This window comes from Chamaea fasciata, unplaced genomic scaffold (assembly GCF_029207755.1).
Source record: "Chamaea fasciata isolate MVZ Bird 193981 ecotype frontalis unplaced genomic scaffold, bChaFas1.0.hap1 SCAF_1, whole genome shotgun sequence".
NCBI lineage: Eukaryota > Metazoa > Chordata > Aves > Passeriformes > Sylviidae > Chamaea > Chamaea fasciata.
This window is the reverse complement of record NW_027094086.1, coordinates 1652532-1674143: the sequence shown is the minus strand read 5'-3', so window position 1 is coordinate 1674143 and position 21612 is coordinate 1652532.

The window sequence follows — 21612 nt, the reverse complement described above, 5'->3', positions numbered from 1 at the left end:
TCCTCCCAGGCTCTGCTTCTGCCAGGGATCACAGCTGGAGGTGCCATGGCCTCGTCACTGGATCCCAGGTCCTTGGCACATCACGACAGCCCCCCATGGGGATGGCAAAGCAACCAGGCAGGAGGGAAGATCCTGTGGATGTTCAGGCTTTCCCAGCGAGGCACAGAACCAGACCTGGAGCTATTCTGGGTGTCTCGTTTTCTCACCCGGGCTCCGTTGATCAGTTTTCCTCTGGCTCTTTCCCAAAAAACACAGCCCTCCTCTTGACAGGCTGGAGTTGTTCTTCCCCTCCCAAGGTGATCCAGTCTCCAAACCATCCCTCCTGTGGGTCCCAGGAAGCTCTGAGCACCCACCACTCACGTCAGCATTCCCTGGAGCCAGATGTGTCTCCATCCCTGAGTGCTGGAAAGGAAAAAGTGGACACCAAAAATAAGAAGGAATCTTGGAAAGGTAGAAGGTTCTGCTCTGCAGGAGCAGTTGAGGAGCACCCGGTGAAGCTTGCCAGATTTGTGAAATAGCCTTCATTCTCCTCATGTCATTCCACCCCTTCCAAGAGGAATTAGAGACCAAAATTCGTGGTTGGATTGGATTTGCCTAAGGCAGTTGCATAAACAAGGTGAGCGCCCACAAATCCCTCGGGATGCTGCTTTTCAGGGATGTCTTCTCCTTTTTGGAGCCATCAGGCTCATCCTTTTATCTGCTTGTCAAACTTCCTTTCTTCCCAATATCTCGTCTAACCCTACTCCCTGTCAGTGAGAAGCCATTTCCCCTTGTCCTGTCACTCCAAATCCTTGGAAACATTCCCTCTCCATTTTTTTTGTCACATCCTTCAGTTTCTGAAAGGTCACAACCAGGTCACCCCAAAATATTTCTTTTTCAGGCTGAGTATTCACAACTCTCCCAGCCTTTCCAGAGGTTCTCCATCCCTCTGATCATCTTGGTGCCTCCTCTGGACTCGATCCCACAGCTCCACGTCCTTTCTGTGCTGGGACACCAGAGCTGGGTGCAACATTCCTGGTGGGATCCCACCAGAGGAGAGCAGAGGGGCAGAATCCCTACCCACCTTCTAAAATTCCCACCATGATCTTCCTGCCTGGGCAGACAGTGGGCAAAGGCAAAATTCCTGCTTTGGATGGGATGATCTTACAGGTTTTTTCTCTTCTCCCAGCCATCCAGACAAGATTTTTTGCACCTGAAGGATCAGTGGGAAGGCTTGCAGCATCCTGGAGGACAGTCAGCTCCTTTAGACACTCCAACAAAACTGTCTGGCCTAGGAGACAATTCCAGACCAGTTCAAGGCCAGGTTGGATGGAGCTTGGAGCAACGTGGGATAGTGGGAGGTGTCCCTGCCCATGGCAGGAGGTTGGATGATCATTAAGGTGCTTTCCAACCCAAACCATTCCAGGATTTTAGGTGTTCCAGACCTTGGAACACCCAGCTAACCAGCCGGGAGTCCACAATCCACTGGAAATGGGCAGAAATTGTGGTTTCTTCCCTGAAACAGCGGTGCGAGCTCCTAGCTCCAGCTAAATGGGATCAAGAAGATCCATCCTGGCAGGCTGAGTGGATGATGACCTCTTCCCAAAGCAGCCGTGAGAAAGGACCTGGACAAAAACATCCAGAGGGAGCCCAGCAAGCCCATCCCACCATCCCAGCATTTATTTCCCCCTCCATGGCAGCCGTGGGCACCTTGGGGTTTTTTGTGTGGCCAAGAAATCCCACTTAGGGTTGATGGTGAATTTGTGCAGGAGCCAGAGCCTGGCAGGAGGGAGGCCCAAGCAATTTGAGGATTAAATTTGGATTTATTGATGGGAAACAGAGCCAGAGTTGGAGTTTCCATGGAGGATTTACCTCCTGCAGCATCTCTGCCATGTGTCCAGGATGAGCCTGGCTGTGCAAAGCCTCTTCCAGGTGGGATTATCCCAGTTTTTCTGGTCTTGCAGCAGGACCTGGCTGCAAGGTCCTGGCCGCTGGGTTCCTCTCTGATAGGGAATATTAGTGTCCAGGCGCTTTAGGCTTTGGAGAAACTGAGGGATAGAAAAATCACCCCCTGGAAGAGCAGGGAGAGGTGTTGGGAAGTGCAAGGAAAATGTCAAGGATAAAAGGAATAAAGAAAACCATCCCATTGAGGCACAAGCTTCAGACCAGACCTCGTTGCTAAACTGAGCCCTGGGCTTGACCAGCAGTTTAAGCCTAAGGGTTTAACAGCATTTCAATTCAATTAACAGCTTAAGTTGAAGATTTTAATAAACAATTCCTATAAAACTTACAACAGTGATTCAAATCCAAACTACTGACGGATCTAAGAGAGAGGAGCATTCAGAGTACCCTCAGCCCCAGGATGACAGGAAGGGAGAGTGGGGGGAGAGGCTGCACAGGTGATAATCATTTTAAAAGTGTGGTTTTGTCACCATAAATGTGAACTCACGATTTTTAGCGGGTGGGATCACACTTGGAAAAATGCAAATTGTCCCTGGAGCGGCACTGCACGAGCGGTGCTGGGCTAAGGAGGCAGAAACATCAGGGAGTGGAAATGTCTTTCATGAAAAATTACCAAAAAATCCCCAAAAATCAGGTGCACCGACCCATGCCTCATTCCCACCTGGATGAAAAGCACTTCCAGCGCAGGATTAATTTAATAGAACCAAAACTCCAGATCTTCCACAGAAAAGTGTTCCAGCTGGATGAACCTGGTCCAGGGCTCTTCTTCACTTCCAGTCACATGGAGCCGGGAAGTTGCTCCATGGCTTTTCTCCTCTGGCCTTGAGCTGGTCTGGGTGACATTCCAAGGTTTGGCACAGAAGCAGAGGAATGTTTTCAGGGGAAAAAAACACCTATTGGACATGATTGTGACAGGTGACAGAGTTTGGGAGAGCCCAGGTTGGCATCAATGTGACGTTGAAACAGGATTTAGCTCCATCACCTCAGGAATTACCTGCTTTTGACTGGTTAAAATCCCACTCATCCCGTTTTTTCAGAGAGGCTGGAATTGCATTGCCACCGGCAGATGCAGAATATCCAAACAACAGCTCTTCACATCCAACAACCAATTTTCCAACAGGACCTCAAAAGGGGAGGATGGAGACCCTGACAACCATTCCAACATGGGATCATGGCATCATGGGAGGAATTTGGGAAAGTGTAAAGGGAGAAAATCGGCAAACGGACAAATAAGGAAGGACCAGAGACACCCCACAGCCAGAGGATGGATAAGCAGTTGGCAGCTGGACTTAGTCCTGGAATACTGCACAGCAAAAGGAACGTGTCAGGGAGATGAACGAACAAATGGAAGCTGCCTGGTGGAGGTGGATGGATGAGTGATGGATCTCTGGCATTGGATGGATACCACAAAGAGGAGGAGGAGGGATGTGCTTAATCCTTTTCCCGCTCTCTGAGTCACTTCCCTTCAACCCCCCCAGATCCCCTTTAAAAATCATTTCCAGAACCCGCTCCATAAACATTCCAGGGGGGGTTCAGGAGGAGAGGAGTTTGTCACCAACAAGAAAATGCTCCTTAAACAAACCAGGCTCGGGTTAGGGGGGCTTCAAACGCTCTCACACAAAACCTCCGAAACTAAACTAAAAACCTGGGGGGGAAAAAAATCAAAAATAAAAAGAAAAATTAAAGGAAAAAAAAAAAGGAAAAAAAAAAAAGCCCCATATTTTCGAGTCAGCTGAGAAGTGACAAAGTAATTTGCTCCTGGCAGTCTATCCCGGCAGCCTAATTCCCAGTGACACCATTCAGCTGCTGACTACACGAACTGTCAGACTCAATTAGCCGGGAGCCAGCGGCGCAAAGTGTTTACGGGTGCGAAAATTCCCTCCACACGCTGCGCGGAAGTGGGAGAAAAATCACTTTGAGGGAAAGGGGGGAAATTCAAGTGGCTGCTTCCATGGGAATGGCCGCCTCTGGAGTCCTCTGACACGGCTGTAAGGATGGGAGGATGGCGAGAGGTGAAGAGGGATGAGTTCAGGAAGTTCAGGGGTGTCATTGGTGCCTGGAACTCCTCAAAGATCTCCAGAGCACCCTGGAGATCTGGGTATCGCCTTCCCTGCAAAAGTGGTTTGGAAAACCAAGGAATGGGCACACACATCTCCGTGGATGGCACGAATTCACCTCGGGATGATTAGGAGAGGGATAATCCGTCTTTCTGCCATCACGGCCTTGGAGTTGCACGGACACCATTCCCAGGACACCCCCAATTCTCTTCATGTGTCCTGAGAGGGGCAAAGAGGAGAAATCTGGGCAGAGAGATGGGAGCAGTGCAATTCCCGAAAATCAGAATCCCTTCAGGAGCAGTGAGAAATAGGAAAAGTGATCCCAGAGTACGTCTGGGTGAGGAAAGCATTGTTGTGACTGTATGGAAATGTTTCAGCAGAGGATGAGCAAGAAGCCTCCAATATCAGGAGAATGTGGAGATGCTGGAGCAAGTCCAGAGGATAACATGGAGCTGCTCCAAAGGCTGCGGTCCCTCTCCTCTGTAGACTGGGCAAGCTGGGAACATCCAGCATGGAGAAGAGGCTCCAGAGAAACCTCCGAGCCTCTTCCAGTGCCTAAAGGGGCTCCAGGAGAACTGGAGAGGGGCTTTGGATAAGGGATGGAGTGACAGGAAAGGAGGAATGGCTTCCCACTGCCAGAGGGCAGGGATGGATGGGGTATTGGGAAGGAATTCCTGGCTGTGAGGGTGGTGAGGCCCTGGCATGGGTTTCCCAGAAAAGTTGTGGCTGCCCCATCCCAAGGTTAGGTTGGATGGGGCTTGGAGCAACCTGGGATAGTGGAAGGTGCCCCCCATGGCAGGGGGGTGGAGTGAGATGGTCTTCAAAATCCAACCCTTTTCCAACCCAAACCATTCCATGATTTTAAGGTTTCCCCGTTTGCTACGTTGTTCACTGACAAGGATCTTCCCATCCCTGCCTGAAATCAATTCCATGTCGAGATGAATCTCATAGTCTGAGGCCACCAGACTTTCCTGAATCCTTTAAAGCCTGGGAATTTTGCCACCATTTCTTCTGGCTGGGGAGGCGGGATAAGCACTTCCAGAGGTGGCTTTTGCAGTGGGATTCATCCATGTAGAAATCAGCATGTAGGAGCAGGAAAATCCTGGCCAGACATTTCACATATTCCAGAGTGCCCATGGAATTGGGCTCTGAGATGAGTCTGGATGAGAACCAGGGAGGCAGGGAGGAAACTTTCCATCCTTCTAGCAAGAGCAGGTGGTTGAGGGAAAAGGATTTTGGTCTGGATCCAACCCATATCCCTGACCTTTAAACTTGTCCCTTTCCAGGGATGCCTGGCTCCTCTCCATGGAGGAAAATTCTCTTTCCATGTAGAACAGGGTGATTTCAAAGGGCAACTCCATGCTGGTGTTTAGTGACATTGCCACCAGCTCTTAGTGGGATGTAGCAGCCCTTATGGGATGGAGAAATTCTTCCCTTGCTCCATGTAGAGAAACTGAGGCAGGAGATAAATTTCCACTTCCCACGTGCACGTTTTCCTGCCAGGTGGAACTTCAGGCAGCAAAATCCCCCCTGGAAGAAGTTGTGTCCCAATAGAGCAGGAGGAAGGGGATGCCATTCCCAGGATGGCCCCTGTGGAGAGATCTTGGAATCACAGAGGACACAAAACACCAGGTCCGGCTCTGTGGATGTGACCTCAATCTTCTGGCTCCAAACCCCGAAATGCAACTTAATAGGAGCTATTTCTGCCCCTAAGCAGCAGTAACTTAAAACTGGACCCCGAGCTGGCTCAGGTCCTGCTCCCTGACAGGTTTTCCCAGCCTCCCACAGATCCTGCTAAATGACTGCTCCCAGGAAAAGGGTTTAAGTTCCATCTTTGATGATTATAGAATCGTAGAATGGTTTGGGTTGGAAAGGACCTTAAAAATCATCCAGTCCAACCCCCTGCCATGGGCAGGGACACCTTCCACTATCCCAGGTTGATCCAAGCCCCACCCAACCTGGCCTTGGACATTCTGAGGGATGAGGCAGCCACAGCTTTTCTGGAAGTTCTATTCCAGCCCCTCAGCACCGTCACAGGGAAGAATTCCTTCCCAATATTCCATCACTGCCCTCTGGCAGTGGGAAGTCATTCTCCTTTGTGTCACTCCATGTCCAAAGTCCCTCTCCAGCTCTCCTGGAGCCCCTTTAGGCACTGGAAGGGCCTATGAGGTCTCCTTGGATCCTTCTCTTATCCAGGCTGAACATTCCCAGCTCTCCCAGCCTGGCTCCAGCCCTTGAAGCATCTCCATGGATTCCTCTGGATCTGCTCCAGCAACTCTGATGTTGGATCCCAGGGCTGGAGGCAGCTCTGCAGGTGAGGTCTCACCTGGGCAGGGCAGAGGGGCAGAATCCTCGCCTGTCACTGGACACCAATTTGAGCTGGACATTAATCCAAAACAGACACATCCTGGAGTAGGATTCCTGCCTCTCCCACACTGAGTATTGCAGCTTGGTAGGAAATTCCCCATCCCTGGAATTGTCCAAGGCCAGGTTGCACAGGGCTTGGAACAACCGGGATAGTGGAAGGTGTCCCTGCCCATGGCAGGGGGTTGGAATGAGGGAGCTGGAGTGTGGTTTGGGTTGGTCCCTTCCAACCCAAACTTCTCCAGGATTCCACTGACCCGGAGAGATCCCTGGAACATGGATCCCTGTGGGCTCCAGCCCATTCCAACAGCCTGACTCCATCACCAAACACCCTTGGAATTAAAGGATGCAGTTGGCCCTGGAAGACAGGAAGAAAAACACCCCTGAAAAGCAGCAGCTGCGTTGGAAACAGCTCCTAAATCAATTTTGGGAAGAATTTCCTCGTGGAAAGGGTTGTCAGCCATTGGAATGGGCTGCCCAGGAAGGTGGTGGAGTCCCCATCTCTGAAGGAATTCAAAATCCATGTGAATGTGGCTCTGGGGGCATATGGTCAGTGGTGGCCTTGGCAGTGCTGGGGGAATGGTTGGAATCAATCTTTTCCAACCTAAATAATTCCACGTTTCCCTGACTTCTGACTGGATGGACCTGAATGCCAGATCCATAAATCCTGGTGGAGACTCAGGAATAAAAGGCTCTTCGCTGCTGCATTTTTGAGATGAATAATGGAGAGCAGAACAACAGAAAAGTCTCTCTGTCACTCAAAATTCTTTTATTCTGCATCAAAGCAAAGCAGGGGATTTTTGGAGATTTCACTGTCAACACCAAAAATTATGGGGCGCATTTTTCTTCCTTTCATAATTATTTTCCTCCCTTTCCCCCTCCTTTGCTGATGGAGAGAAGGAGGAAGGTTGTTTTTCCTTTTTCTGAGGGACAAAGAATTGAAAAGAGAAAACAAAGGACAGGCACAGAGACAATCCCTGGCAGTGTTCAAAAGACAAAGTTGCTTTTTTTGTTTGGGATTTTGCACAGGAATTCTTCCCTTTCACCAGCAGAACCCAATTCCAGGAACATCCCTGACTGCTACTGCTGCTGGGATTGACTCCAAAGGCAGGTGCTTCCTGATGTGCTCTGGACTGTGCTGAGCCTTTATTTTTTATGGAATCATGGAATGGTTTGGGTTGGAAAGGACCTTAAAGGTCATCCAGTCCAACCCCCTGCCATGGGCAGGGACACCTTCCAACTTCCCAGGTTGTTCCAAGCCCTGTCCAGCCTGACCTTGGACACTCCCAGGGATGGGGACAGCCACAGCTTCTCTGGGAATTCCATTTCAGGGCCTCAGCACCCTCCCAGGGAAGACTTTGTTCCCAATATCCCATCTAACCCTGCCCTCTGGTAATGGAAAGCCATCCCCCCCTTGTCCTGCCATTCCAGGTCCTTGTAAAAAATTTCCTTCCATCTTTTTTGTCACCTCCTTTAGGTCCTGGAAGGCCAGAATCAGGTCACCCCAAAGCTTCTCTTCTGCAGGCTGAACAAACCCAACTCTCCCAGTTTTCCCTCACAGCAGAGCTGCTCCATCCCTCTGATCACTGTGGTGTCTCCTCTGGGCTCACGCCAACACCACCATGTCCTTCTTGTGTTGGGGAATCGGGAGCTGGAGGCAGAATTCCAGGTGGGATCTCACCAGAGAGGAGCAGAGGGGTAGAATCCCCTCCCTGTTTTTGCACAAGAATGTGTTGGGAATTCACCATTCCAAGGACTTAGCGGAGCCTCCCCTGGAGGTCCCACAGAGAGAGAAGAGCTGTGGCAGGATGAGCACGAAAAGACAAAAATTTTTAATTACAGGCAACAAACTCCCCGCTCCTCACCGGGATGAATAAATTCCACCATTTTATTTTGTTAAAATGTGCATGCTTAGCCTGGGAAATTCAAAGCCAGAGCTCAGATCCATGGGAAACTGCACCTGAGTCATCCTGGAGCTGTGGGAATCCGGCTCCGTGCTGACATCTGGGTTTGATAAAACTTCTCTCAGGGTAGACCAAGTCCCCAAAATCCAAATGCAAACCTTGACCAGTGAATACTGGAAATGCAAGAAGTCGTTAATGAAGGGGGTAATTAACGGTGAAAAGAAGGAGGCAGCACTTTGATTTCTGTGCCTTCAGCTTTTGAGGGTGTTGCTGTTCATGGGATGGTCCTGTGGAGCAGGGAATGGGTTCAAGGGAAAGCTCGTGGTGAGGGAAAATGACAAAAAGAAATGAGTTACTGGAATCATGGAATCTCCTGAGCTGGAAGCGATTCACAACGACCACCCAGACGAATTCCTGGCCTCCAGGACATCCCAAAAACCCCCCACTGTGCCTGAGGGCATTGTCCAAACACTCCTTGAACTCCATCAGGCATTAGCATTGCTATCACTTCCCTGAGGAGCCTATTCCAGTGTCCAGCCACTGTCTGGGCAAAGAACTTTTTCCTATTACCGAGTCTAAACCTCCCCTGACCCAGCTTAGGTTTAGAGCAGCTTAGTGAGGTGTCCACCACCCTCTGAGCTTTTCCCCCACAAATCTGTGGGGTTTCCCTAAGCACAAATCAGCATCACTCACGTGAAACTTTGGGTGGCTTGAGGTGTCCTACAAACCTGGGGTGAAGATTTTGCTACCAACTCTCTCTCCCCCGGTAAACCACGTGAGAATTTAGCACCTAAAGCCGAGCAAAAAATCCAGTCCTGTGTCCAAACTCCAGGTTCGTGTCCAAGCCTCTCCATGCAGGGATGCTCCAGCACATCCAGATGTTCATCCAAAGCCACTTTTTGGCCCTGGAATTGTGGACTGAGACTCATTAAAGAGAAAATCAGCCACTCTTTGCAGCTGGAATGGGGTCATGTTCATTCCATGTATCCATTTCATTAGCCTGGAAAGCCAGGACAAGGAGGAATGACTTCACAGTGCCAGAGGGCAGGGTTAGATGGGATGCTGGGAAGGAATTCTTCCCTGTGAGGGTGAGGAGGCCCTGGAATGGAATTCCCAAAGAAGCTGTGGCTGCCCCATTCCTGGGAGTGTCCAAGGCCAGGTTGGATGGGGTTTGGAGTAACCTGGGATGTTGGAAAGTGTTCCTGCCCATGGGAGGAGGTTGGAACTGGATGAATTTTTAAGGTCTCTTCCAACCCAAACCATTCCATGATTCTGTGGATGGATGGATGGATGGATGGATGGATGGATGGATGGATGGATGGATGGATGGAAGGATGAACAGTCACATGGAAAGATGAGTGGATTTTTTAATTTGCAGAATATAAAACATCAGGAATAATTCCCCTTTAGGCTTGAAGATCCCCCCAGACAAACCCCACTAAAAAGGGTCACGTCCCACCTCGTTGGTGCATCTGAAGTCACAACCAGGCCACTTGGCAGGGTCCAAACGGCTCCCACAATTTATCCAGGAGCTCCCATTCCCATCCACCAGCCCTAGGGAGCTCTGCCACTGCCCCTCATCCCTGAGTTATGCCTGGGATGCCACACACCTGGAGTGGGGAGGGTCCACATCACCTCTCCGAGGATATCTGTGGAGCAGGAGAGCACCCTGGGGAGTCACTCCAGCTTCTCTGGGAGTCATCTGGGAGAAGCAGGAATTTTCAAGTGTGATTCATCTGCTTTCCTGCAGACATCAAAGTTCACAGGAGATGAATTGACCCTCCAGCAGGGACTGTTTTTCTCTTTGGAAGCAGAGGCAGCCACGATGAGCACAGAAATTGGCTTTTGGAGGGATGATTCCCTCCTGGAATCTCCTTTTTTTAAAAAAAGAAGAATCAGTCACTGAAAACACCCATCACTTTCAAAATCCCCCAGGAGATGAGGCCATTAAATTTCACTGTCACCCCTGTTCACACACAACTTTCCTAGAGCCTCTGGAAAACTCAGCTCCAGAGGATATTCTGTCTAGGAGAGGGGTTTTGTCACCTCCCCTTCTCCCACCAGGTGTTCATGTGGGGAAGAAAAGCATCCCAACCCCACGGCAGAGGGACCGCATCCCAAATTTTTGCTGGCACATCACATTTATTGAACCCCTACGTCCTTTCTTGGATCTGGATCAAAATCCAGCAGCACCTGAACTCCCATCTCCTGCATCCCAGGCTGACAGCATCACCAAAATCCCACCTCTCTCCTCCCCGGAGTGATGCTCGCCCCAACAGGAGACAGGAGATAATCCTCCCCAAATTATTCACGGTGGCAGGAGCTGGGAAAAGCAGGCGGGAGGAAGGAGAGAAGGGAAAAAACACAGACGACAAGCTTGTCACTTGACTTCTTAAGCAAAAGCCACCAAACCGTGCAGTCAGGCACCGAGTCGGGTTTCTCCCAATTAAATTTAACAAGTGACGCCCCTGAATCTTTCATGAGCATTCAGAAATTTTAGCCCATCTGTCTTCACGCTCCCACACGACTCTCGCTCCTGCTCCCTCTTTTAAACGCCCCGAGCCTCCGAGCGATCAAGCCCTGCCTGTTTGTCCCGCACCGACGGCACCCGCGGGACTTCAAACCCGGCTCGGGAGGTGGAGCTGGCCGCGTAGCTGGGCTGGAGGTGGCCAAAAAAAGGAGCCACCGGCCCGGCACGACTCGCCCGATGCTGCGGCGCCGTCCTCGGGGGAGGCATCGCCGCGTCCCCCGCGTTGCGCGGTTGTCACTTTAATTATCTGTCGTCCCGCGTCGCGCCGGCAGGGTCCCCATCCTGAGTCAGGCTTCAGAGTGGCTCCCGGGTCTCGGCGTGTTTTGTGTGCAGCGGCGGCTGCTTTCAATTAAAGCTCCGAGGTACCTGAAAGAGGCTCCGTGGCTGCCGGCGGGGGCGAGCGCCGAGACGGGAAGAGGAGAGGAAGGGAAGGGAAGGGAGGGAGGGATGAGGATGCTCCCGGGTTAACCCGAGGGGCTGCAAGGCTGGAAATGCTGGCGTGGGATGGTGGAAGCTGAGGGGACCTCACCCCATGGCACGAAACATCAGCGTGTTTGATCCCGGGATGTTTTCTCAGGGTTGGAAGATCAGTGTTGTCTCTCCCGCCGGCTGCCCCGTCCCGCTGCTTCAGCAGCAGCGTGATGCCACCAGCACAAGGCTGGCAGATGCGGCCCCGGAGCTTCTTGATCCTGAGATCAAGGGATTGGGAGCCGTGGGGAGTCCTCTGGGATTGCAGCCGAGGCGTCCTGGCCTCACCTCACCCCTTACGGGTCTGTGAAGTGATCCCAGAATTGTGGAGTGGATTGGGTTTGAAGGGGCCTTAAAGATAATCCAGTTTCAACTCCCCTGCCGTGGGATATGGGAAGGGGAAAATGTGCTGCCAGCAGGTGAAAGAGCAGGATCCAAACCGGGCAGGTGGAAGTGGCTCCAGGGATTCGGGACACAGCCAGTTGTTATCTGCATCTTCCTGCTCCCCCATGTCGGATTCACATTCTCTGGGACATAAACAGCCTCTGGACCCCTCAGAGCTACCACTCCAATGTCTTCATGAGTGTTTTGGTCAGTTATGGTTGTCCTTGTCACACGTGGAGTGAGAGCACCTGGCCATCCCCTGGAGTGCTCCGTGCAGCACTGAAGGTAGGGCAGGGCCTTGTCACCAGCAGGCAGCTTCCTAAACATTTTACAATTTAAATTGGATTCACAGCACACGTTCACAGTCTAAACCCACCTGGGTTATTTCTGGATTGTGTTTTTATTGCCAGACTCCAAAACTGGAGCTTTCGCTCCTGGTTTTGTTCAGCGCAGGAGCTGCTGGACCAGGGGATGGTTTCTAAGCCCGAGCAAAGCAAAACTCGTTGGAATGTGGGTCATTTCCCAGGTGGAAGGAGGTGTGATGGGAGCAGTTTTCCATCAGTGGGGAGGCCTCTGCCAGCTCTTACAAGCTCTGGGTTTGATTAGAAAAGATTTCCCTCCCTGACTGGGGTGGCTAGTGGGTTATTTCCCGTCATGGTGAGCCCATATCCAGAGGTGTTGCACCAGCATCCCTGTCCCCGTTCCTCCAGCTCTGCACAGCTTCCCAAACCCTCTGGCAAACCCACTGCAGACCCATCATGTCCCACCTGTGGCCTGAGTTCCTTTCCCTCCTCTCTTACAGAAAACCCATCTGTCCTGCTTGTCCAGAGGAGCCACAAACCTTCTCACCCCAAATTTCCCCCAGTTCTGGGGTTGAACCATCCCCACCCTGATCCAGTCCCCATTCCCAGCCTCCTGCTTTGACACAGGCTCTACATCCTGATCCCTTTAGTGGCAGGAGCTGCCTGTTGGGAAGAAAATACATGAACTCCTCTGCTGTCCCACAGGGAATGAGATAATCCTGGCTTCCAGCTCCTGCACAGATTGGGAAAGGTGGTGCCGGGCCTCGGGAGGATGCAGCCTCACAGGCGTCGAGACATGAAACTGACTGATGTGTTCCAGGGGAATTCCTGAGCCAGGACAATCCTCCTTGGACACCGTTTCCCTTTGTTTGCATCCTGCCCAATCGTTCAACTGCTGTTCCTGCCTCTTGTCCTGCCCTGGGGGCTGCCAGGACCCAAAGGCTCGGAAAAAATCCCCTCCAGGTAAGCACCGACCTGCAGGGACCTGGGTAGACAGACAGCTGGGGAGGCAGATGGGAAAAAAAAAACTGTCTCCCGTACCTGGAGGGCAGAAATTCCTCTGGGAAAAGGGGGATGATTAGGCTGCACTAACGAGAGGCAAAAGGCAGAGATTTCACAGAGTTCCCTCCACTGGCAGGGAGCTGTTCCCAGAGGGTCTCCACGAAAACCCCACAACAGCAGCATTTCCATGCCAGCCACCTCGGGGGGACAATCCCGCCGGCCCTGCCGGGGATGGAGCGGATGATTTAATGGCTCTTTTAGCATTTCCCGACTCTTAGTTTCTCCTCCTCAAAGCTGAGCCCGCATCCAGAGACCAGGCTCTGGCTCCAAGTCCCATCCCAAGCCAGCAGCACTCCTTTCTCCGTAGCGATAGAGAAGGCAAAATCCAGCCTTTGAGAAAGGAGAGGGATTAAGAAATTTCCCCAAGCTCATCTTGTTCTGTGATGCCCCACGGAGCTTCTCTGTGCTGCCTCTTGCCACCAGCAGCTGCTGCTGCACTGAATATTCCCAAAGATTTTGCGGACACAGACTTTTCTGAGGATACAGCCTGATTCCATCCTCATTCCTGGAGTCCCCTGTGGGAATAAGCAAGGTCCTGGAGCCCTTTTAGCTCTGCTGGGGTGAGAAACCAGCTCTGGCCGCATTGGATCTTACGGCTTTGCCCCACAGTTTTGAATTCCTGACCTTCTCATTCCCAGTCCTCATTCCCTCTCAGTCCAGGACAAGGACATGGGCACTTCAAGTTCAGACAGCTCTTTAATCCAAGAGATATCTTGCTGTCCTTAAAGGAAAGAAATCCATGTTCCCCAACCCACATCCCCTCCACCCCTCTGGAAGAGCCTGTGGGAAATCTCATCAGGGAGCAGGACCCTTAAAATTCCCAACAGGAAAACAAAAAAGGGGGGGGGGGGGGATTTTTCAGTCAGAAAACCCTTTGAAGCAGCATGGCCTCCTCTGAGGAGAGCTGGAAGCCTTGGACAACGAACACCAAGGAGTAAAAAACCCCTTCCCATGCTCCTGGTGGTTATTCACACTGGCTGGGACCCCTCGGATCCACAGCCAACGGTCTCCTACATCTTGTAGGAGTCTTTATCCATCAGCAATTCACATTCCCTTTAACTTCAGGCCATCTCCAGTGACCTCATGGAAGCAGCAGGCCACAAAGATGCTCCAAGATGCTCAGGTGTGGTGGGTCAGCCATGAATTCCTGATGGTCCAGAGAGAGCTCCGAAGGTTTGGTGTTTCTCCCAGTGGTGGGTGGGATCTGTTTGGAGTGACATTTTCCTGGGGTGGATCCTGTGGGTAGAGATGCCATGGGAATGCTGCGACCTCCTGAAGGAGGTTTGCAGGACCATCAGAACTTGGGAATGTCTCCTAGAGGATGACCCCAGAGCAGTCACACCCTTGATGTCTGTGCTGGAGAAGATTTGGGATGTGGGAGCTTAAACAGCAGGGAAACACCAGAATTCCTTAGGGGAGAGGGAGAGGAAGAGAAAATGTTGGCAGGGAAGGGAGAAGAGCAGCGTGATGAGGAAAATGAAGGAATTAAATCATTGAAATCCATTTTTTCCGGACCCATTTTGGGATCACTGCCCGGGGCTGAGGCCACTGCTCTGGCTGCGTCTCCATCCTGATTATTTCATAAGGCAAAAGCACCTGGAATGCTCTGGAACGGTGGCTAAAGGGGCTCTGAAGCATTAACACTGATGAGAGCTTGGTCTTGATTAATTCTTTATTATTTTCTCGCAGGCCAGCAGTGGGTTCAGAGCGCCAGCCAAGAGGGAGCTGAGGTCATTCCAGTGCCAGGGAGAATGACGTGCTGGACAAATCCCTGGAGCCATGGCGATGTTCACATGGAGGAAACATCTCCAGCAGTTGGGGAATTGTTTCCTTCCTCCTCCTCCTCCTCCTCCCTCCACCTCTCTGCTGAGGTTGCCAGGAGGGGCTGTTCCTTCCCACAATCACATCCAACCCTTCCCTCTGGCAGTGGGAAGCCATTCCCTCTTTTCCTTCCTCTCCGAGCCTCATCTCCAGCTCTCTTGAAGCTCCTTTAGGAACTGGAAAGGGCTCTGAGATCTCCCTGGGGCCTTTTCTTCTCCAGGTGAACACCCCCAGCTCTCCCAGCCTGTCTCCAGAGCAGACGGGCTCCAGCTCTTGGAGCATTTCCTTGGTCTCCTCAGAAATTCCTTTTTGTGGAAGTGTTAGGTGCCCTTAGGAGCAACATGCCTCCTTTTTGGGGTGGAGATGGTTTTAATCCCTGTGCTGCCTCTCTCTGGCACATTGGAGCTGATCCCATATCCCGCGTGGCTTTTCCTTGTTCCCACTCTGCCGGCAAAGGTCACCCAAACTGGATCCAAACAAAAGCAGGGAAAAGATCAGGAGAGGAGCTGCTGGATGCTCACTGTGATGTAAAATTACGCGGCTGTGTAAGCAAAACTCATCCCACAGAAAAGATGCACGTCAGGAAAGCAGAGCTGCCCCTGGACACTGCCCACGTTCCGGGGGGAGAATTCACATCAAGTCTTTTCTAGAGGAAACTGCCAGCCTTGACAGGCAACAGCTTTGACCTCCCTCGACAGTTGCCCCAATTTGCTCAGCTCTTTGCTTTATGGATTCTGGCCAGGTTTGCTTTTCTTTCTTTTTTTTTTTTTTCTTTTTTTTTTTTTTTTTTTTTGGTTGGTTGTTTAAATATTTTCGTGGCTGTTTTTATTCACATTCTTTTTTTCCAAGTGAATCTAGCCCCATTAGAGTGACAACCCCAGTGACTTTTTAGCCACACACCACTTGTGTCACCACGAGATGCAGAGAAGTACCTTCAGCATAAAAAAGTGGCTGCTTTTAAAACCACCAGCAAATATTCCAGTCCCTCCACCTCTGTTTTCCTCACAATCCAGGTTAAGGAAGCCTAAAAATTGGATATTTCAGCTGTGGTGGCTAAAGAGGCCTTGGGGGTTTATCTCGTATCATTTTATTTGCTCACCAGATCTGTCTTGTTCTTCACTCCCATGGAATTTATTTTTTGAATTTCCTAGAAACTCCGGTGATGAACAAAAAATATATAAGTAACAAAAATTAATGTATATAAAATAATACAAAATCTGTTTAAACTGCAACTTTCTTGATGCAGCGCTTAAGAGCTGATCCACTTTTCTGAATCCTCTGATGAATTTTTTTGGGAGCAGATCAAAAAGGTTGAGATTGAGTGCTCCCAATAGCCTTGGGTGCCAAACAAGTCAGGAGAGAAACACAAACACCTCCCAAAGAGTGGAAAAACTGCCAGGCTGTCTGTGAATGTGATGGAATTTTTTCCTGCTTCTCCACATCCTCATGGATTGACTCCTTCTCGTTTTGGGGAGTGTGACAAAACTGTAGGGAATGGGCTTTTCTCCCTGGGCTGGAGGGGCTGTGAGGGTTGTGGGACAAGAGGAGCTTGGTGGGGACATGTGAGCTTGGTGAGCTCGCTGTCGTCCATCCATCATGGAATCATAGAATGGTTTATGTTGGAAAAGCCCTCCAAGATCAAGTCCAACTCTCCCCCAGCACTGCCAAGGCCACCACTGACCGTGTCCCCAAGTGCCATATCCACATGGATGTTAAATCCCTCCAGGGCCGGTGACACCACTGCCCTGGGCAGCTGTGCCAAGGCTGGACAATGCTTTCCATGGAGAAATTTTCCCTGATATCCAACCTAGAGCTGCCCTGACACCGCGTGAGGCCATTTCTTGTTGTCCTGTCTCTTGTTCCCTGAGAGCAGAGCCCGACCCCTACCTGGCTCCACCCTCCTCTCCGGGAATTGCAGAGGAAGAAGGTCCTTCCTGAGCCTCCTCTTCTCCAGCTCCAGCTCCCTCAGCTGCTCCTGCTGCTCCAGACCCTCCCCAGTCCCCTACATCCAACAGGTCTAACCCTGGCATTCCCAAACACCTCCCTGATGCTCAGATCCTCACATCTCCATCCCTGGAAAGACTTCTGCCCCAAATCCTGTTCCAATATTCCCCACCCTTTTGGTGCCCTGGAGTCTGTCCCCAACATCCCAGGAGGATCTGCTGCTGGCAGCAGCAATTTCCTCGTTATCCCAGTTTTTAAGTACTTAAAAGCCTTCCCAAAGCCCCAAAAATTTCCTGTTGCTCTGGCTTTGCCCTTAGGGCTGTGCTTCCTGCAAACCATGTCCCATCCAATGTCCCATCCCCATCCCAACCCCATTCCACCCACAGCTGGTATTCCAAGTTCCCAAAGGCGTGATCATTCCGTTAGCCATCTCCCAGCAGAGCATCCAGCATTCCAACGGCCACCAAGTCATTTTTTTCAGCCCAAATTCACCCAAACCCATCCCATCTGGCCCTTCTGCCTGAAGGATTTCAGGCTCACCAGGGATTTTTTCCATGGGGATCCGTGTGGGGGAAAGGGGGATGTGTAGAGGGTTCCTCTTGTGGCTTGGGAAGGGTTAAGAGCTTGGAAGCTGGAAGATGCCGCCGAAGGAGACCAGTGACCCACTAACAGCCCTTTGCATCCTGAGTGATTCCCGGTCTCGGGTTTCTGGTGAATCACAGAGGCAGGGGGGAGCCGGGGAGAGGCTGGGGGGGAAAAAATGCCGACACTGAGGAAAAAATGAAAAATAACAACAAAAAGGACCAAAAAAAAAATAATCAAAGGGAATAAATCAGAGCTGATTACACCGGGACACAAAGGGATTGTGAGAGAGACAACTCCCCCCGCTTCCCTGCACCTTTCCTGCTTCCAACCCCTGTGGAGTACCCATGTCCATAGGGAAAAGAGCACAGCTCAAAAACAAAAGGAGTGGGGCCAGCAAGGCTTGAGCAAAATCCCTCCCCAGCTCCTGCATCCCGTTTTCCCCTCTGCCCCTAACTACAGCTGTTAGGATGTCAGGGAAAGGGGGTTGGAGATCCAGGTGATGGAAAACAGGGATGAAAGAACAGGCACATGACAGTCCCTGCCTCAAATTCCCTTGGAAAATGCAATATGACCTTCAGGATGGATCACATCACCGATCCACCCCACACATCCCTATTTCCGTCCAGGGAAACTGAGGCACCGGGACAATTTATTCTCCAAGAATGGGATTAGAGGTTCTTAGTGGGAGAAGATTCTCCTCCAGCCTTCCCACTCTTCCCACGGAGGCCGAACACTGCCTTAGGGCAATTCATCATCCTGATTATCCACCTGGCAGGCCTCATCCAGCCTCCGGATGAGGAATGTGTGATGTGGCACGTGGGATCCCACGCTTGGAAGGGAGGTCCCCATCCTAATGGGTTTCCCATATTCATAACACCTTATCCCCCCTGCCCCCCTCAAAGCATCGTGGCGATGTTTTGGGACCGGGATGATGCTGCTTGATCCAGGATGTTCTCCTTGATGGAATCAACATCCAAAGGTGCTCCAAGATCACCAAGGAGAAGGGATAGGGATGAAGCTGTGCAATGCATGGAAAGGGGGGCCAAGACAGCACCCTCCAGGATTAGGGAATTAACAGCACCTCCCCTCTTCCCAGTTCATCCATGGGAAGGGACACATCTGCCCCCACAGCCCCGAAAGCTCCTGGGGACGAGGCACATTCCCAGTCGGCAGTGCAGGAGTCACCGGAGCTGATTTCCCAGGGCGCAGGCACAGCTGCGAGCGCCGGGAAGCTGCCAAAGTCCGGGAGGGGGAAAAAAAATCCTGATTAATATCGTCCTCCGGTGGATCCCGCGCTGCAGATGTGCAGCCTGCTGACTCGACAGCTCCCAGCAAGGAGACCTGGAGCCGGGAAAACTGACAGGAGCGAGTGTGTGTGCACAGATCCAAGTGTCACAATGCTCCTGGGGGACGACATGGCACACGGGCAAGGCAAAGATGTTGCCCTCCCATCCCATCAATTCCCATAAGGCAAAGAGTTGTGCCATCCTCACCATTTTGGGAACAGCATCCCCACCTCAGTTCCCTGTGGAAAGGCCTGGGATAAGCTGCCTGTGGGCTCAGGCAGGTGGCAATGAAGCCGCTTAACCAGCTCCCGAGCTGGACACTGTCCTGATAAGCACAAAACCTTTCATTCCAAGTATTTTCTTTTTGGATTTTATTTTGGGAGAGGCTGAAACTCCTGGCACTCATCCACAATAACCACTGGACAGCTGCGGGATAATCCACGCTCACATTACCCATTCCTAATTAAACCGGAGAGCCTCCTTCCCTGCTGAGGTGACCCATTGGAAATTAATCAGCGGGGGACCAATACCAGTGCAAAAATCAGGGAGAAAGACGTTGCCTTCCCTGATTAGACAGGGAGGAAAAGTCTCCTGGATAACAGGAATCGACTGCCGTGTGCTGGCCCAGCACCTCGTCGATCCATGTGGTCGCATTTAGGAATTCTAATGAGCTTCCACGGAGGCAAAAGGAAATAATTTGTGTAAGAAAATGGGATGTTATTTCTAGGAATAGTTGGTTCAACACCAACTCAGGAATTTCATCTCCAGGGTGGTCAGGAGCTGCCAGGAGATGGAAGGAAGGTGATGGTCCATGGGCATGGGGCTGAATTCCCAGCTGGAGATGGGATTTGGGAAGGCTGCCCGGTGCAGAGCCTGTGGGCTGCTCTGAGAGGTCATGGAAGGGTCAAACAGGACACACAACTTTCCCAAAAAGGAAAATGCAGGGAAAAACTTCCATCTGAGGCTCCATCTTTCCCATCCAGCCTCCATCCCATTACCCGTTCCTCCCACAGTTCACCTGCCTCCCATTGTTCATCTCTCCAACCCAAACTCCTCAATTCCATTGCCTATTCCTACACCACAACCACTCCCATCCATCCATCCATCCATCCATCCATCCATCCATCCATCCATCCATCCATCCCTCCATCCCAGGAAAACCAACCCCAGCCCTGTGCCCATCCCTCCAACTCAGCCACATCCATCCTTCCCATTGCCCGTCTCTCCTGGTAAATCTTTTATCCCATTGCCCATCCATCCTATCCAACCACCTCCATCCCATCCCTCCCATCAATCATCTCCATCCCACTGCCCATTCTTCCCATCCAGCCATCTCCATCCCACTGCCTATTTCTCCCATCCAACCACCTTCACCGCAAAGCTCATCCCTCCCACCCAACCACCTCCATCCCACTGCTCATCCCTCCCATCCAACCCTCTCCATCCCAAAACCCATCTTTCCCATCAACCATCGCCATCCCACTGCCCATTTCTCCCATCCAATCATCTCCATCCCAAAGCCCATCCCTCCCATCCAACCACCTCCATCTCAAAACCCATCCCTCCCGCCAACTACATCCATCCCACTGCCCATTTCTCCCATCAACCATCTCCATCCCAAAGCCAAACCCTCCCATCAACCACCTCCATCCCAAAACTCATCTCTCCCATCAACCGTTTCCATCCCACTGCCCATCCCTCCAATCCAACCACATCCATCCCACTGCCCATTCCTACCACCCAACCATCTCCATCCCAAAGCCCATTTCTCGTTGTGATTCCCAAAGGGCCGAGCCCACACCGTGGCCACCAAGTGTCCCCTCCCACCACTCACCTTTTACAGAGCACCGGAGAGGAGCACCAGGGGGATGCGGTGCCAGATGTGTCCAGCTGTTGCACAACTGGGCTCATACATCTTTAACCACTGCCCCAAACTTTGCCGGCTGAGCATTGATGACAGGAGAGAAGGAAGCCAGGGTGAGGTTTCCGTAGCCTCCCCAGGACCTCCCCACCTGTCTTCCAGCACGGATGGCTCCATGAATATTTCATCCCTGACCTTGTGGCTTTGGCAGCTTTTGCTTGGTTTTCATTGCAGTTTTTTTCCCTCCACCTCCTCTGCTGTCTGTCCGATGCTTCCTCATCCTGCACTAACCACCCATCCCAGGAGACCCCTGGGACCCCCACGCTGCTTCCTGAAATATTTATGGAGCAGGAACCTCTGACCAGGGTGGCAACTTTGTGATGGCAGCATGAGCACGGCCCCCACACGTGGAGTGGTGGAGGATCCTTCTCTCCTCTCCTTTCCCAGCCTGTCCCAGAAGAGGGAGCATGAGGAGCCATCTCCAGCAAGAACATTTTTAGGGATAACATTAAATGAGCTCCTAAATGCAATTAAAAATGAGCTCCTTGAGCATCTCCTCTGTGCCCTTGGAGGGAGACAAGAGGAGGGGAAGGAAGAAATAAGCAGCAGAGCCTTTATTTTAGGGACTGTGGATAATCAGAAAGGAAAAATATTTTAATTTTGGTTAATTCCCTCTTTTTCCCAAGGGCAATGCTGTCCCTCTGTTGAGGCAGAATCTCAAAAGTCACCACACTCTCCAGGGATGGAAGACCTCATTCAGGCCACCTGGGGCCCTTTTTCTCTCTGTGGTCACGGCTTTCCTGAATTCCACAATTTCTAGTGTGCTCTGTAGCTGCTGTGGATCATCAGCTACCCAAATATGAGCTGAGCCCAGCCTGGGTCCTTCTCTTCCCACTATTCCAGGATTTCTTTCAGGGATCCCCACCAGGAGCAGGGAAGGAGCAAAACTCTCCCCATTCCTTTTCCAGAGCAAGCAGAGGGGGAAAATCCCAATTCCACAGCTTCCCACCCCTCTGGGCAGCTGGAGAACATCGACCCACCTGGGCAACACGGCCCTTCCTTAAAACTTAATCAGCAGCCAATTAATTTTTCATGAGGACAAA